The following is a 14,885-nucleotide window of genomic DNA, read 5'->3' as shown; positions in this document are numbered from 1 at the left end:
ACAGGTCTCCAGAGACCCGGGGCAATTTTTTTTTTTTTTCTACTATGAGCTGTTGATTAATGACTTGGGAAAAGGAATGTTTAGGGAGTTAGAGACTTGTAATTTTATTTCCTTCTGGGAGTAGAAAGTGCGGAAGGAGGGAGAGCCACCTGAGTAATTAGAATTGGAAGATTTGTGAGTTCAGGAAAAACAGAGGAAATGAAATTAACTTAAGGAATCCTGTAGAAAGAGATAGAGGCATGTAAAACATACTCTTCAGAGAGATGAGACGGCTAACTAGCAGTTCCTGAGGGCTTACTCAGTGCAGGGACTTCCCATGCCGATTCAACTCCAGAGGGCAGGCACCACCACATGTTCCATCGATTCTAAAATGAATACACACACAGATAGATTGCATATATTTAAATTTAACACACACATACACATATATGTAGTATCATAATATCAGGTAGCACTTTCTCTCTCACACACACACACACAAAACATTTTAATACAGGATAGATGTCACTTACAATCACCATGAGCCAAAGGGCAGACATGCTATAATTCTCTCACTGTCTGTGAATGTGTAAACTCATATTACAGTCACATCACTTGACCAATGCACATCATTGGCACTGCATGTGGTTTAATTGCTATTTAAAAATCTTTAATGCTATAACCTGGTATTTAAACTAAAGATTATTACACAAGCAGAATGGCATAAAAACCAAGCAAAGAAGTAGATGAAATGTGTTATTAGTAAAGCAAATGTTCATCACAGGAAGGAAAGACCGTGATTCCATATTTTTTTAAAGCAACAACCAAGTGCTTTATAGGACCCTAAATGAAACTACCAACAAATAGATGAAGTTGTGCTTTGTTTCATCACTGAAATGTATGCAAAATAATTGCCTATTACATGTCAAGCAATTGAAATAAAGGCAGAACAAATGACCAAATCCCCAAGAATATCTTAAAGACATTTCCAAACTGGGAAAGCTTGGTTTGACTGACTCACGCATGATTAGCAGTGTGGTTTTGTATTTTCTTAGTGGTACATAAAATTATGCTGCATCTTATGTCTCACCGCATTTAGATTCAATTAACCAGGGTATTACCGCCTCTTTTCTACAGATAAGAATACAGAGACTCAGAGGGGTTCAATATTTGTCCCAAAGCCCACAGGGAGTGAGTTCTTAGACACAGAGATCCTTTGGAAAGAGGTCAGTCTTATTCCAGAACTCACGGTCTTAAATATTATGATAAACTACTTCTCAAAACAGGGAAAGAAGATTGTCATAGTCTTTTGAAAAGTTAAGTCAGATCATGGCACTTCTCTTTTTAATAAACTTTCATTTCAAAGTAAAAGCCAAGAAGTACTTTTAGAAGGGCCTTCTAGACCTCAGGACATCTGTGGTCCTCTCCCTCCCCCACCATATTCTCTCTCTCTCTCTCTCTATCTCTCTCATCGCCCCCTCACTTCTTGGCTCCAGTTCCACTGACTCTGCATTTTTCTTACTATACCAGCAAGCTTGCCCCTGCTTCAAATATACTCTTACCTCAGGGCCTTTACACTTGCTGTTCTATCTGGAACACTTTTCCACCACATCTCCACTTAACTTACTCTCCTGCTCCTTCATTGTCTGCTCAGATGTCACCTTATCAAGGAGACCCTGGTTGACCACCCTACATGGAAGAGCAGCATTCTACCCCATCTGAGACCCTCTTTATAAACTGTAGCCTGTTTTCTTTTCTTTACAGCATGTTACTCTATGAAATATTAGACATGCTTTTTTCATTTGCTTTTTGCTTATTGCTTGCAACAATGCAAGTAAGCTTCAGAACGCAGGGGCTTTGTTATACACATCTCTGTATCTGTAGAGAGAGCGCTCGATGAATGAAAACACAAATAAATCTTCCTCTGACACTATCAGTATACTATCTTTCCCTTCTATTTGTCAAGTCAGAAAATTATCCTAAATTACGAGCTGTGGATTATTATTCCTTAGAAATCAGTAATTCCATTTTGCACTCCACTGGGGGGCTTAATAAGGACTTATACTTTTGTTGCAAAGGATTTTCAAGTGCAGATTCCAGAGCCAGACCACCTGGATTTTAATACTAGCTCTACCGCTTGCCTATGTGATGTCATGAAAGTTACTCAACTCTCAGAGTCTTAGTTTCCTCATCTGTAGAACAGAGAGAATAGCAGGACTTACTTCTGAGGGTTCTTATAAGAATGAAATTAAATAATACAGGTATATGGCCTGTCTTCTACTAAGTCATATTCAATGAAATATTTGTTTTGATTGGAAAAACTATCTCCAACTTCCCTAATAGGAATTGTTAAGATGATTCTCAGTCAGAGGAAATGATTCCCCCCAGAGGACATTGGGCAATGCTGGAGATGTTTTTGGTTATCACAACTGGGGATGCTACTAGAATCTAGTAGGGGAGAAGGCACGGATGCTGCTACATATCTTACAGGGCAGGGGGTGGGGTGGGGGGGCTGCAACAATAATTATCGAACTCAAAGTGTCAACAAAGTCACTGGTGAAAAACTCTGATAGAGAACATTTGTTTCAACATACTATAAACTCCAACATTCCAGAAGTTAAGAAATTAAAAGGGGAAACTTTTCTGTCTTTTTGTAAAGCCACCACCACTCCTTCTGTCATGCCTATAAAATCAGCTTGGAGATCCAAATCCAGACTTGCATTGCCCTCCTCTAGAGACCTGGCCTATGATTGATTGTTTCCATTGGTGTTTTTTTGTTTTGTTTTGTTTTGTTTTGTTTTGTTTTTTTATAATTCACGGCCAGGTAGATGCAAGGGCTGCTGTCCAGACCTCAGAATGGCGGGGCAATTTTCCTTGGACATTCTTGGGTTGACCATTTTAGTTCTGCCTCAAACCACTAGAGGGGACAGAAACACTATCAATCATTCAGCAGTTGGGTGGCAGACTCCTCACAGTTTTCCGTCATGAATATCTTCATAAAATGCTAAATTATTTCTGAACCCTAAATTAAAAACCCAAAATATGTTTATTAGTCACCTCTGTAGGTACACAGTTTACAAGGCTGATTCAAGTAATTACTCTAATTGTCCTCACCCCCAAACTGTAAAGTATGGTAGTAACTTAATGTCATATGTTAAACGGAAATCTAATAAACGACTATTGGTGCTGTGATTAAAAGTGTGAGGCTGTTATAATGATGGTATTATGATAATATTCAATGACTATAATGGTAAAACTCTTTCTTTGATGAAGATTCAGTTATGTTGTGTGTTAATCATACTAAATAGTTATATATGATATCACCTGCCAGGAATTAAGCAAAAATTAAGTAGGAATTAGAACCTAAACATGAACTCCAAGGTGTAAGAAATCGTGTTGTTTTGCTGAACCCTGAACCAAACACAAACCAAAATATAAATGATCATTGTCCCCAAATTATTGCCTTAGGATAAAACTGAATGACTGAAGGCATCAATAAATATTTAGATACATCTCAGTTTCACACATTCAGATTTGGAACAGAGGCACTGAGGAAAAGCTATAGGGAATTTTGCAGGGAAAGAATTAAAGAGTTATTTTAAAGAGCAGAGTGTCCAGTTGTTTTTCCCTTCAACTAAAAATTAACAAAATTGTGAATACAAGCATCGTGCAAGTGATTCAACTTGTTCTCGTGGCATCCCAAGTTGTCCCTAATTATCTCTAAGAAGATTGCAAAATTCTGTTCAAAAATAACTTCAATTTTCTTTAACTTACACTCACACACACAAATATAAACGAAAATGCTGTGTATTTTGGCACGGAGCTGAAGAGCTACAGGATGCTATCAAATCTAATAAATGAGGATAAAGATGAATGATTCAGAAATGTTTAGGTATCACACTAAACAAGATTAGATTTTAGGATTCTGATAGAATAGGGTTAACGGCATAGCTCTGATATCAGATCCTTTGGTCTGAAAACTGCCTCACCAGGTAATAGTTTTGAAGCTCTGGGAATATTGTATCCTATGCTTCAGTTGTAAAATGGCTGTAAATATCCTAGCATATTTACCTCATAGGGTTGACGTGCGGATTACACGAGTGAATATAAGTAGAGTACTTAGAATAGTAGCTGGCACAAATTAACTCTGTATATGTGTTTTCTATTATAATTATCATTTCCTTTAATAGCTAGCCCAACCCAAGCAATAATATCTATACCTATTCTATTTTCTATTGGACATGCCCTTTCTTCCTAAACTATCACTGAAACATTTTTTCTTTAAAAAAGAAAAGCAAATGACTGAACGTATTGGGCTTCATGGACCTTGAGAAATAGGGAAAGCTGGCTCAGTTTCTGAGCCATCCCACCACAATCATCATAATAGAGGCAGCCCCTCATTCTTTGCTTTTCCTTTCCTCTCTGTCCCCCCATTATATTCTCACTTCACCTTTTTTTTTTTTTATCAGCACAGACCTAAGCAAAAGGTGCAAATGAGGGAGAGTTATTATCATTCTTTTTTATTTTTATTTTTCCATTTAGTCACCAACCCTCAAGCCGGGCATAAGGATAATCATACTCTATGACAGAACAAGCCTCTTACAGCCTTTGTGAGGCACTCTGAAAAGGTCAAGTGAATTAATGGGAGCAACATTTTTTCCTTTTATCAGGTTCTAGAAAGGTTCACCGGATGCTGACCTTGCTTCTTCCTCCCCTAACAACTGGTTATCGTTAGCTTGTGATAGGACCAGATGCAAGAGGAAATATATCCAGGAAGTTGAGAACACAAGAAAGGAATGAGTGAAGGGCAAATCCAGAACCCAAATCTTGCCATCATGTCAGCCCTGCAACAGTCAATGCCCTGACCTGTTGCCATGGAAACAAGACCTCTGTGTCAGACTCCCTCCGGTTCCACGGGCATACAACATACTTCGCCCTGCACTTCATTCAGCTTCAATCAATTACATTTCATTCAGAAAAATCCTCATTTGGGAGGTCAGTCCCAAATCCTAAAAAAAGCCAAAATGTCAGATGCTCAATATATTGGGTTGAAATGTCATTAACGAAAACTCACTAACCTACGTCACAAATCAGCCTTATATCAGTGTACCATCAAAGCGAGACTGAGCTGCCATGAGATAAAAATTCTAAATATGTATAAAATTGAAAATAGGTAACACAATGTTGTTTTTTTTTCAAGATTTTATTTATTTGAGAGAAAGAGAACGAGCAGGGGGGAGTAGCAGAGGGAGAGGGAGAAGCAGGCTCCCACTGAGCAGAGAACCCGACACAGGGGTCAATCCCAGGATGCTGGGATCATGACCTGAGCCAAAGGCAGATGCTTACCTGACTGAGCCACCCGGGTGCCCCAGTACCATTATGTTTATATTAATGTTATTCCCTTTAGATTTCCTTCTCTTGATATCTAGCTCAACAGGACATTACTAGTTGAAAAATAACATTAAATACTTCTTTACATGTTCTTTACATCTGCTTTTAGAGCACAGTTGTGAGGTGACCAGACTCTAGGCACAGATGGACTGGGTTTGGATCTCGGCCTTATATTACCTTAGTCTAAATTTCTAACTCTCTATGCCTCAGTTTTCTCATTTGTAAAATAAAGACAATAGCGGTTCCTACTTCATAGGGATTATTGTGAGAATTAAATGGGTTAATAGAAAGTACTAAGTGCCTGGCACATTACTAACACTACATAGATGCTTGTCACAACAAAAATCGTTATTTTGTTATAATTATTTGATGAAAGTCTTAAATGCTCAGTTTTTATTTTAATAATTTTCAAATATCCTATTTGCAGTGCTTTAAGCACTAAAAAATTACACTTTCATTATATGCAATGGCTAAATGAGTAATCATAACATTAAAAGAAGGAAAAGGTGAAACTCCTTAGGAGGATTTTCTGTTTTTCTTCATTTCTTGTTTTTGGTGCATTTTCCTACATCCAATCACAGTTCAGGACAACCGCTAATGAATGAACGAATGAATGATGACCAGAACGGTTTCCTGACCAACCAGCAGCCAGGCCCATTCATTCTAGTTGTGGGACTGGATTGGAAATTACTTTGCAACCACTTGAATGGTGGTAAATGGTGGGGAAGAGTCTGCAAAGCAGTTTCCATTGAGCAGGTTGCAATCAAGCAAACAGCATTAGAGACTTTCTCCTGGCCATATTTCCTGAGCTCTGCTTCTCTGCAAGTCATCAGAATAAACAAGTCCAATTAAAGAAAACAGGGACATACTCCCCAGATCATGGATGCTGGGAAACATGTGATCTTAAAGCCCTTGGGAGAATGCTCCCCAGATCTTTTGACTCATGAAGACAGACACAGTATTACATAGTGGAATGCTTCAGGTTATTAATCTTTACCAGGACATAGAGTTAGTGTCACGAAAAAGTGTATTTAATTCCTGGGTAGGACTGTCATTTGAATATTTCTTTCCTATGCCACCCTGTAACATAGTTCTGACTCAGTTCTACCATCTACATCTGACCTTCTGAGACCCTAGGGTCAGAAGGTTCTGAGCAAATGAGTTCAGGCTCCCACTGGGTTTTCTTCTAGATGGTCCCAGGCTGCAGCATGAACGTTTCCAGTGGTAAATTCCAACTCCCCTTGAGGCAGCTCATCTCCTCCATACACATTTATAGAGCACCGATTCTGTTACATATATTGGGTTTTGTGTTAGGAATACAAAATTAAATATAATGAATTCCTTGTTTTCCAGAAGCATGTTATCTGCTGAAAAGAAAGGCATGAGAAAACACAACGACAACACAGCGTGAAATATTTCTAGGAAGATGTACAGCATGCTAGGGGAGTCTATAATAATAATGGTTGTGATAGCTCACACTTGGTTCCAGTCAAGCACTGTTCTCAAGTTCTGCACGTATTAACGTTTTCAGCCTCATGACAGCCTTTGCCATAAGCTGAGGTGCCAAGCGGCCAAATCACTTACTCAGTCTCATAGTAACGTGTTATGGCAAGTTGAGAAGAAACATGCAACCCACCCTGGGAGAATTAAGAAGAGTGTTTGGAGGAAGGAGGTGGAATATGAGATGATCCTTGAGAGGTGAATATGAGTCAATTAGATAACTGTCTCAGGATGAGCAGCCTAGGAGGATGGGGAAAATGTGTGCCAGTACCTCCCTTGGAGCCAAAAGAGGACCTCTGCTCTGGTGCTCCTCCTGCCGTGCCCCTCCCCATGGGTACACAGTGCCAAGACGTCATGCCCACCCAGCGCCCATTCCCACTCCTTCCAGTTCAGACCACGCGCTAGAAACTAGAGCCTCGGAAGCCCTTGCCCCAGTGGCTCCAGGCTCCCTTGCAGAGCCTGTACGGCTTCTTCCATCCACCCATGGGTGGGCCAACCTGTGTGTGTGCTTGCTGCTAGGGGATGGCCATTTGCAGGTGGCGTGGACACACCTGGATGTGCAGTCTGGGATGTCCACACACCCACATGCAAAACAAGTGGTGTGGGACAGACAGATCGAGGGGTGTGAAGAGAAGGCAGGTGGGCTGTGTGCCCGGAGCGCTCACCTGTGTTGCGACATTCTGCTGTGGAATTCTGATTTCAAAATCAAAATCTAGCTTTCCAGGTAGTGATGAAGGTATTTTTGTCCAAGATAGAGGATAGAGGGGTCCCTGGCTGGCTCAGACCCTGGCTGACTCTTAGTCTCAGGGTCATGAGTTTGAGCTCTGCATTGCGTGTAGGGATTACAAAAATAAATAAACTTAAAAAAAAAGATAGAGGATAGAACATATTTTATATTACACTGTGTTATCTTAGTCTATACATATTAAGAGTTCAGAAATATAGCCTGTACCCTCTGTTTGTACTCAAGCCGCGGGCCCTATAAATGTTAGAGGCAGACCACTGTGTGTGAGGGACGAAGACATGAGAAAACACAGCTTGCTTGGGAGAAGCTAAAAGTAGTTTGGCAAAGCCTGAGCCTAGGTTATGAAGCAAAGGGTTCAGGCAAGCACTTGCCTGCCTCGCAATTTGAACTTAATTCTGAAGGCAGCAGAGATCATTAAGGGTTTTGAGCTGGGGCGTAAGCCGGCAGCAGGTTCAGAGCCCACACAGCACAAGCGTCAGTCTGCTCTGTCCCCCAAAGGAGTACACGATGGTTTTTCTATTGTCTCTTCTTCCCTTTGCCCCTATCCAGAAGCAGGAAAGAAAAAGAATGGTGTTATCTGTTATAGCTGTAGGCGTCCAGATAGCAAAGCCTGGCACAGTTAGAAAAGCAAACATCTGGGAGAAAAAATAGCAACCCGACATCCTTATCTGGCCTACTCAGCTGAACAGAGCCTGAAGTTACAGACCCAGAGAAGCCAGGTGACCAGGCTGAAGCCCAAGAGCCCACAGACATCAAGGACGGGACGTCTGGGAACAGGACAAGAAAATGGGTCAGTGCTGGGTAGGTAATCAAAGAGCTAACATAGAACGAGAGACGCATGGAGTCCTCAGAATGAGGCTTGCTTCACCTCGAAGCCTTGTAATTCTCCCGGGTGCAGCAGAAGACTCCCAGTTATTGATTATTTCCCTGAGCAGGACCAGCTGGCCCTGGTGTTCAGATCTACAGGGCCGGTCTCTCATACCATCGTTCATGCATGACTGCATGTAACCATAAATCATGGACACTGGACAAACAGAATCAATCCCCCTTCAGTAGGTCTCTGTAGTAGATATTTATCAAATTTTATGTGATTTGGGGGAAACCAGCAAAACTTCAACTGAACCTCCCACCAACAGGACAGCTCTTTTGATTACCATCCTCATCGCACTTACAGCCAGGTGGGGGGAATGACCTGAGCTCAACCTATCAAATACTCACCCCAAGGCTTTAAACTGTGAACTGGTGAAGGGAGAATTTGAGAACAGTTGGGGTGCAATAGCAGCCTCTGGGGCACCAAGAAACTCTGCTGTGATGGCAGCAATTGCTCCAAGAGAATGACCTTGGAGGAGGGAGATGCTGCCCACCCTTTTCCAAGCACCCTGTGCACTCCCTTCAATCCTGTCGATAAATCCCTAAGCGCTCCCATAAAATCAGCCGACTTTCCTTCCATGTCATGAGTAAGGGAGCTCTTGCCCCCTCAGACCAGCAAGTCAGTTTGAAACCCTGGAATTGCTGCCCAAGAGTATTCATGAAGACACAGATTTTCACATAATCGTGGTTTGCGCTGGCGAGCCAGTGGCTCCTCCATTTTTAGTGAAGTGTGTTTAGCACAATGTTGCATTCTGTTTCTGTGCTCTCTCCCCACATTCCAGGATGTGCTAATTGTTACAGAGCCACTGGGCTGTTGGCTTACTCTGGGACAGTGGTCCCCAAAGAAAGAGGAGTTATTTTTTATTTCCCTGGGGCCGTATGATTCCTGCTACTGTGGTGAAAAGTGAGGGGATGCTAACAGAAAGTCAATTTGCTGAAGCAGAGGGGGAATGCTCCACTGGCTCTGCTCCCTGCAGAATATCCTCGAGCTTGAGCAGGGAGAGAAGTCAATGCATGGGGGATGGCGGTGGACGAAGGGGGTTGCTGGGCCTTAGCTACTTTAGCAACTGTCTACTGATCACATTGGGGCAGATAGATTGCCATTAAAAATGTCATTTTGAAAGTTAGAAAAGCATACACACATATGCAACTCAACAGATGTTCATATCCGTCCTCCTCTTCCTTCTGCAGCACTCACAGGAAACACATGTCTGTGTTGTCCTAAGTCCAGTTACTAATTAGCACGTTTCAGTAGCACATTTCACGGAGGATAGGGAGGATTTCAAAGGGATTCCTTCCTTTTAAGTTGAGACAGCTGGTGCTAATTACCAAGCAGGAAAAGAATGTGCAAACAGAACATTGAGAAGCCCTCCCTGAAACAGAAGGCTGAGGGGTCTTTTGGTCCTCTTGTGGAGCTCTTCTCCAGTGGTTGGAAGGGGCTGCAGATTACCTACATCTTCACCTTACCCACAGGAAGCAGCTGTCGGGTTTCATCACCCTGCAAGTAGGTGGGAGACACAGTCCAAGAACTCGGACTCAAAGGTCATTCCACAGTATGCATGTAAATTTCACAGAGCTCTAGTCAGAGCTCTGGTAGTAAACCAGCTTTCCCTCGCTCAAAAATACACAGCCAAATAAAAGCTAAGCATGGCCTTTTCCTTTTTCAGTAACCCCGGGGATTAGCGATTCAAAGTTCATCTCTGTAATTAAGTGTTGCTATGAAATGAGAGCAATCCAGACACTCTAGATGATGTGTGGTAGGGAAAAAGGGAATCTTGATTCTAGTTCAGTCATACCTCTAATGGGAAGAGCACCAAACCAAAAATCAAGAGACTTCTGATGCATACTAATTATAAGACTTTGGGAAAGTTATTTAGTTTTTCTGAGCCTCAGATTTTCATCTATAAAATGAGAATAATGGGACCTACCCCATGGGCTTTTTGTGAGAGTTTTAGAGTATAATGAAAGTACAATGGTTGGCAAAAGCCAACCAAAGTACTCTCAGTCCTTTGGAAGTATATGAGTGTCTCATTGTGGAAGTTGTTGTCCTGGGTTCTCAGGCTCTCCAGAGAGTATAGAAAGCTTGCAGGATGACTACCTGCATATTAGCAACTAACTCCATCATCAGGAACAATTATACAAAGACAGTGAAGCAGAGTGGCTAAAGGTCAACTTTCTACAAGTTCTGAAATTCCACGGCCTAGTTTGAAATTCTGTGCCACCACTTCCCACCTGCGGGATCCTGGGCAAATCCCTTGACCCCAACTATAAAATAAGAATCACAGGAATGACACCAACTCATGGATGGCTTCATTGTGAGGATTAGATGGAATGTAACATAGGTGCAGTGCTTGACAGATGATAACTTTTGTCTCAAAAAATACCAATCTTACTATTGCAAAGACAAAGCTAGTATTATAATTACAGAGCTGAGTAACAAGTTCATTTTGCTTTATTTTTCTTTTAATGATTACGATTAGCTAACACATATACAATGTTTACATTATGCAGCTTTTATGCACGTTGATTCATTTAGTCCTCATAGCAACCCTATGAGACACGCTATCGAGGAGCAGAGTTGGGGTATAAACGCAGGCAGAAGGCTCGCTCTTAATCACTGCACCAATTACCGTGGGCTGGTGATTAAGGCCAGGGGAAGGGGAAGAGTGAACTGCTTGCTGCAGTGGTAGTTTGTACAGCTGGATTTGAATCTGAAAATATTCCACGTGCTTGCTGGGCTGCGTGTCACCCCTGCACATCAGGAGGGCAAGTACATTTAGCTGCTTGGGCATTAAAGTCCTCATGCCTTGACTTAAAGCATCACCATTTGTTCTTTTATCTCCTTCGTTATCTCTACTTTCAGAAACTGAAAACACTCTGAAAGATAAAGGAGGTCTTCCCCTGTTCCAAATATTCTACTTTTAAAGACAAAAATAATAACTCAGAATAACGGCAAGATAAATTCAATGAATCCGATGCCATCGAGAACCATTTTAACACCCACATTCACTGTCTGTCTGAAAAGTTCCAAGTTCTATCATTTTCAGCAAAGCCCAAAGATCTCACTCTGCTCTGTTTCTATCAAAGAGATAGAAATTTCTGAATCATTATGAGTGCTTTTTATAACAGCTGAGTTTTAGGAATAGTGCCTAGACCCATACCCTGCGCATCAAGGAACTCACTAAAGGCTTCTTGATTGCTTAAGTGCTGATGAACAGTGTCTGCTTGCTATTACATGACGTTGCCATGAGTTGGAAATGTACCGATTTTTGTGCAGAGACGCCTTTGAACCTGGGAAGGCATACTTGCAAGGTAGTGGCTGGCAATGAGGCTGTGGATTAAATATAAGCCAGTTGTGTGAGACCAGAGGAGAAAATTGTTTCATGTTTAAGAAGACATACAGAAAGCCTGAGAAGTGACACGGAGAGAGGCAGTGACAAACAAGATCACCAAACAATGCCTTGGGTCATTTACAGAACAGAGCCCCCCTGAGAACTCCAAGGTCATGCCAGCTTGTCCAAAAACTGCTCTCTTCCCTTCTCTGGCTCTCTAGAATAGATTCCGGCTCTCGTCATGCTCATCGCTTGCCAACCAAGTTGCTACATCCTGCATCTGTGCTCTTATTTACGCTTGGCTTCCTCTCCAACTTTTCTTCTGTTTCTAATAATCTGCATCTTACAATTTTCAGACACCTGACCAAAACTCATGTGCCAACACCTAGAGTTTAGTTTTAGGGGTTGATTGATTGATTTACTTCCTACTTACTTACTTACCTATTTATTTTTTTGTTCTCAGTAGACCTCTCTACATTGAACTGGTATTATATATTCCCTTGAAATTAAGTTCTTGTTATTTAATTAGTTACAAGGTCTTCCACACTTCCAATATTTTCTCACTAAACTGCTTGAAAATGGGATCCATGGTTTCCACAACTTTTCTGTTTGCCAATGAACTGCTTCTTGTGGGACACATCGTCCCCAATAGCTATTCCATGACTGTGGTAGTTTGTCTGTAATCCCACTACTCTCAAGTTGTCTGCATTGAGACGGCTGTACGAAAGAGGTGTAGTTCTTGGTATCATGACAACAAAGTGTAGAACCATCAGTAAGTATTGACTCTGCCAAAATCTTCAGATAACATCTGCTTAAATTCTAGAAGCAGGTGCAAGCTTCAGGATCGCAGTTGATGCATGCAAGGCCAGCTAATGTGGTGGTTATAAGGGTGATTTGGGGAGTGCAACTCTCCATCCTGTGCCATTTTATAGCTGGTTGAGCCAATTAACCTCTTAACCTCAGCTTTCTAGAGGATAAAGATAATCATAATAGTCATCTCATAGAATTTTTTATAAAGAAGATAATATAGATAGCACAGCACCTGGGACAGAAAAAAGCCCTCAATAAATGCATGCTATTAATATAATGATGGAAATAATTAACCAAGAACTCAAATACATTTGAAAGACACAATAGACTATTGCTAATGATAATCACTGTATCCAGTTTTGAAGTTGAACTTTTACAAATACGTATATTGAATATTTAAGGTATTCATAATTAATAGTCCTGAATCTTGAAAGCAGTGTGGCATCCAGGTATCACCAGGGCTTTATAGTCGTTCAGATATGGGTAAGAATTCTAATTTTTCCACTTACGGGCTAAAGGGCAGAGGACCAGTTGGATAATGTCTTGAAATTTCAGTTTCCTTAACTGATATGAGGAAAAAAGGTAGTTCCTGCTTTGCAGGATGGTTATAATCTCATATAAATCCTCTAGCAGTCAATGAATGACCCCTGTCATCATTTCTGAGCTCTCTGTTTTCCTGATTATTGTAAAGGACAGCAGCTATGCAATTTCCAGATAAATCTGTAGCAGAAAGCCCCACACCAGGACATTTCACAGAGCTCTGCCTCTTCATCTCCCTAGCAGCTTTCTCTCAGAATGAAGAGGCGAGTATTTCTTTGGGAACAGACTCATGTGGGAGAGCTTGGAGTAGGCAATTTGCGGACTCATTTTCTATAGTGTTGGCAGAATGTGGGTTGTCATCACAGGCTGGGCATTGTCTTGCTTCCTGCGGTCTTACAATTGCCACACTGTGGCATGGTGTTATTTTCATCTCCACGATGGGCTGATTATAAGGTAAAGCTGCACTGCCTGACCAGTGTGCCAGGTGTCTGCTCTAATAACTCCAAGTGTTATTACTTAAAAAAAAAAATAGAGATGTGGAGGGAAAACAAGGAGCCACCAACCAGCAAGCACCTCAAACCTCACCACAAGGAGACCAGATGTTGCCAGACTCTTTTGTTTGGACGAGTTCTGCCTCATCTTCCCTGGGATCAAGTGAGGACTTCACCAACGCCTGCCCAAGGCAATAAAACTGACAAGTATTTAGCAACATCTGGACCTGAGGGCCTTCCTTTTCCTTTTCTCCACTGAGAAGGCAGTGAAAAGGCAGAGAGGAGGTGTACACAAAGCTGTGAAGGGGCTAAAGTCATAGGTAATTCAATTCATGCTTCCCTACATAAAGTGTAGGATTGGAGCCATCACTCTTAATCTAAACTTCACTAGGAACTGAAAATTTCAGGGAATATAATCATGACAAGGACAAACATACGCACATCGTCCTTGACCTCAAGAGGCTTAACAAACAAAAAAGCAAAAGACAAACAAACCACACATAATTACAAATTTTAAAAATAGCTTTAAGCTTTAAAAAGAAAGTTGAGAGAGAATCACAAGGAAAGGGTACTTATTGCAGGACAAGTCACCTGAAGGAGCAGTCACTTAAGCTGAGGTATGAAAGATAGATGGAGGGCTGGGTGAATATCCTAAGCTCAGGGAAGAGGAGGTGCATAGACCTGGAAGCAGGTGGGAACTAAATGCGACAGGGGCGTCAAGAAGAGTGCGTAATGGGGAGAGTAGCAAAGATGAAAGTGGAAAAATAGCTAAGGGCCTGCTCATGCAGAACCTTTAGGTCATGATTCATTTTGTTAGTAGAATAGAAACCATTGAATAGTTTTTATTTTATTTTATTTTTAAGATTTTATTTATTTGAAATAGAGAAAGAGCATAAGCAGGGGGGAGGGGCAGAGGGAGAGGGAGGAGCAGGTGCCCCACGGAGCAGGGAGCCCGATGTGGGGCTCGATCCCAGGACCCTGAGACCATGACCTGAGCCAAAGACAGATGCTTAACCGACTGAGCGACCCAGGTGCCCCCATTGAATAGCTTTTAGAAAGACAGAGACATGACGTGACTTAGACAGTCTAACATAACAATCAGAGGCCAGGCTCATGAGACAGATTACTGAGGTTTAGATCCTGGCTGAATAATGTATTAGCCGGATGACCTTAAGCAAATTACTTTGTTTCCTCATCTGCAAAGAGCAATAGTAATAGTGTTTACTC

The sequence above is a fragment of the Ursus arctos genome, unplaced genomic scaffold (assembly GCF_023065955.2).
Source record: "Ursus arctos isolate Adak ecotype North America unplaced genomic scaffold, UrsArc2.0 scaffold_21, whole genome shotgun sequence".
Lineage (NCBI taxonomy): Eukaryota > Metazoa > Chordata > Mammalia > Carnivora > Ursidae > Ursus > Ursus arctos.
Note: the sequence above shows the minus strand (reverse complement) of the source record.